This window comes from Podarcis melisellensis (assembly GCF_964234715.1).
Source record: "Podarcis melisellensis genome assembly, chromosome: 4".
NCBI lineage: Eukaryota > Metazoa > Chordata > Lepidosauria > Squamata > Lacertidae > Podarcis > Podarcis melisellensis.
The window spans coordinates 84,038,714-84,042,953 of NC_138531.1; the positions used below are offsets into that span (position 1 = coordinate 84,038,714).

The 4,240-nt window shown below is 41.7% G+C and overlaps 1 pseudogene across 1 annotated transcript; it reads left to right on the top strand.

Moving 5' to 3' along the window:
* The first annotated feature begins 418 nt into the window (after window positions 1-418).
* LOC309369109 (disintegrin and metalloproteinase domain-containing protein 20 pseudogene) lies at window positions 419-3,325 on the top strand (annotated as a pseudogene). The gene has a single exon. The product of its transcript is annotated as a disintegrin and metalloproteinase domain-containing protein 20 pseudogene (transcript).
* Window positions 3,326-4,240: the final 915 nt, after the last annotated feature.

Genomic DNA, 4,240 nt, shown 5'->3' on the forward strand with positions numbered 1-4,240 from the left:
ATTGGCATTTGTTCATTTATAGGTAAATGTAGAAATAATGGCCATCATTTATATAGAAAGGCAGTTTGTCATAGTGGGAAAGACTGTGACCTGTGTGTGCCTGCTTATACATTGCTAGTTGTGGATGGACAGTTTTAACATCTTCTTGCTCCCCTTTCACATGGTTCTTTATCTTTAAGCCAGTTTCTATATTTTGCATACATTTAAATGCTAATTGAATTGTCACAGAAAATACTTTTCATATTCCATAACTGACAACTGAGGATCATAACCCATCCACTGTATAAAGTCGCCTCATGTCCAATGACTGATGCCGAAATAAAACTTGTCAGTCCATGGGGACTGACTCTTTTTTTGCTCTTCTTCCTGCAATCCTCTCAGGCAGAAACTTCTTAGGAACCTTCTCTTGCTTGCTCTTCCTCTACCATTCTGTTCCATCTTTGATCCTCCAAGCTCCACCCCCATTCCACAGATGGAGCACACTGGCAGTCGCTAGGCAACGTATCTTCCTCCTCTTCTGATTCACATATAGCCTCCTTCCCATCTATCTACTAACCTGGTAACAACTGTTTGGGTCTTCCCTTTCAGGGAAAAGATGCCAGAGGTGGTGCTTCAAGAGATTCTTTCCTCTTTCTGGGAAAATGAGTGGCAGCCTGGCATGGCTGCTCATTATGTTCTTGAGGAATCTCCTGAGTGAGACTGGTGGCCAGACACCACCTCAGGGCTTTAGGTATGCATCTTATGAGGTGACCATCCCAAGGAAACTGAGCTTCAGGTATGGACTACAGGAAACCCAGGATGTCAGCTACCTGCTGCAGATTGAGGGGAAGGGCCAAGTGGTGCATCTCAAACAGAAGAAGGGAATTGTTCCTAAAGACTTCCCCATCTTCACGTACAATAAGGAAGGGGACCTCCAGGTTGACTATCATTACATCAGGGATGATTGTTTCTACAGTGGCTTCATACAGGACAAGCCTCTCTCTTCAGTCACTCTCAGCACTTGCTCAGGGGGACTCAGGGGCCTGTTACAACTTAACAATGAGACATATCAAATCGAACCTGTCCAGCCATCTGCTACCTTTCAGCATGTGGTGTATCGGCTGGAAACAGAGGAGAGTTCCATGCACATGAGGTGTGGGTTGACGGAGGAAGAGCAAAGGCGTCAAGAGGCCATGATCCAAGACGGAAAGCATGTGGCTGTCAGAAGTCCTCCAGCAGAACTCTGGTGGCCACACAAGAGACATGCAGAAGTGGCATTTGTGGTGGAGCATGAACGATATGTTAAGTTTAATAAAAATGAAACTGATATAGCTATGAAACTTCTTGAGACCATGCACACAGTAAATTCATTTTTTGAGCCATTTTTGGTTGAAGTGTCTGTAGCAGGATTGGAGATATGGACGGAAAAGAACCTCATAGATATTGGTAAAACTTTAGGAAGGACACTTAAAGCTTTTACTGTATGGAGACATGACATTCTACTTAACCATCTAAAGAATGATGCTGCTCACTTAATTGTATACAGGTCATATGGAAGGAATATTGGACGAGCATATGTAGCACAAATTTGTAATAACAGGGCTACTGGTGTTGAAGTATCGAGAAATTTCAATTTGTTTGATTTTTCTGTACTTTTTGCCCATGAATTTGGACATAATCTTGGTATGAACCATGATGAATCAGACTGTAAATGTGATCGACGTGCCTGCATTATGTCTGCTTTGTACTCACGGACTGATAGGTTTAGCAACTGCAGTTACCAAAAATATTTCAATCTAAAGGACTCACCTTGCTTGTTGATTCCACCAAACCCTGATCAAATGTATAAACTGAAATACTGTGGGAACAAAGTAGTAGAAAAAGGAGAGCAATGCGACTGTGGTTCAGCTGTGCAGTGTCAATCAGATCGATGTTGCAGGCCAGACTGTACGTTACGCCCATTTGCCAATTGTTCTTCTGGACTGTGCTGTGCCAGGTGCAAGTACCGTCCCGCTGGATCCATTTGCAGAAAGAGTATTGGCATCTGTGACCTGCCTGAGTTTTGCACTGGGACTTCGGACCAGTGTCCGGAAGATGTTTATGTACAAGATGGTGCCCCTTGCGGTGATGGAGTCTATTGCTATCTTGGTCGTTGTAGTACTCCCAATGGGCAGTGCGAAAAGATATTCGGAAAAAAAACCGTACGAGCTTCAGAGGATTGTTTCAGAGGACTGAATGCTCGAGGTGATCGCTTTGGCAATTGTGGCCTTGAACATGGTATTTTTAAGAAATGCAATGCTGAAAATATTCTATGTGGCCGAATGCAGTGTAGTAATATTTATGGGGTACCTATCTTGGAGGAACACCAAACCATCATTCAAACCACCATTGGAAAAAGTAACTGCTGGGCTACAGACTACCACAGTGGAATGGAGGTAGCTGACCTTGGAGCAGTGGAAGACGGTACACCTTGTGGCACTGGCATGATGTGTATTAGTAGGGAATGCAAGAACGTGTCCCTCTTGCAGTATGATTGCAATGCCACAAAGTGCCATAATAGGGGAATATGCAACAACCACAAACACTGCCATTGTTCTTATGGTTGGGCCCCTCCCGACTGTCTAAAGGAAGGATATGGGGGCAGCATTGACAGTGGGCCAATTTCAAAAAACTGGAATGGTGTCATTGGAGGTAGCATTGTAGGAAGTGTATTGGTCCTTTCCACGGTGACAGCTGCTGTTGGCATGGGTGTGTATTACAGGTTTGTTATACGTAACAAGGTTAGAAGAATGAGTTTAAGAATCTCTCCCTCAGAATCAACAGAGGAATGAAAACCACTCTAGATGACAGACGTGAACAATGCAGAAAGTTTCAAAGGGTATGATGGGTATAATGAGCACTATTATATAACATACATTTGACTCTGTAAGCATTGGTTCAGTTCAGCTCAAAGTGAAATATTCACATATGAAAATCTTTGGTTATACTTTCACAGTATGTTGAGAGTCTCTTTGTTGTTCAGGACAGAAGTCCTATCCTATGTTGAGTGGGAGAAATCTGTCCAGTGGAATGGAATGTTATCATACAGGAGGATACCATGCTAAAGAAATGCATGGAAGCCATGCTGGTATTTTGGATATCTCGGATTCTCTCCCAAAGTAACCTTGGGTGTACACAGAAAGAATCATAACCTAATCCTCTAATGCCATTGAAATGAAATATTGGTATGTTTGTGAAGTGAATTCACATCTGTGTAGAAAGCCATTGCAAAAATTGAACTGATAATTATGTCGACAGAAATGTTAATGTTGAAATGAGACAGCTTATTAAAAATATTACAAAATCACCAACACAAAAAGCTATAATGGAAATAATGGCGAATGTTACCAGTATGTAGCATATTTGAGGGTGCAATCTTTTCATTAAAGTTTTATTTTTGTTTAGCACCTTGTTTATAAAATTTGCCACACAGGATAATCTTTAATTTATCCACAAAGGGAAAATAGTTTCATATATTTAGAACATCTCTCTGTGCTTTAGCACTGAGTCATGTCCTTTTAGCCATTGGAAGGTGGTCAGTGGGTGGAAACCAGTCTTTAAAAAGGAATGCTACATGGTTAGAAGATCTTCTTTTTAGAGAAGCCAAAGCACTTTTGGATAAAACTAGCAGGTAAGGGTGCTCTCTGATAATGCTAGATCCCCTTTCTGAAATGTGTCACATGCCCCTGAGAGTTTTAACTTCCCTTACCTAGTTAAGGACAGGAAGAACCATAGTTCAGTGCCAGAGCCCTTAGTTTTTTATGCAGAAGGTCCAGGATGAATGTATTTTGTGACTCCAGTCAAAAGGTTCTCAGGTAGCAGAATGACTAGGAGAGCCACTGAGATGCCAGAGATCCTGCGGGATCCTCCGGATGACCTGCTTATTGAGCATTCATCTTGATTTGTTTGTGCCAAGGTTCTGCATTTCCCCATCACTCCTCTAATCACTAAAGAAAATCCATTTAAAAAACAAATTTGAATGTCAGAGCACCCAAGTGCTTTTTAGTCCAGTTTAATTGCACAATCCCACTTGCAAAATACTGGCAGTCTGCAAGTGACCTGTGTCCCTCGAGATCCTTTGCCATATTGCACGATATTGGTTTGGATGGATGAAAGGTCTGACTCATTGTAAGGCAGTTTTGCTATTACAGGTTCGAAATAATGAAAATGGAGATTAAATGCATTAATGGAAACATTTATAATTTGCATCATTTATTCCAGT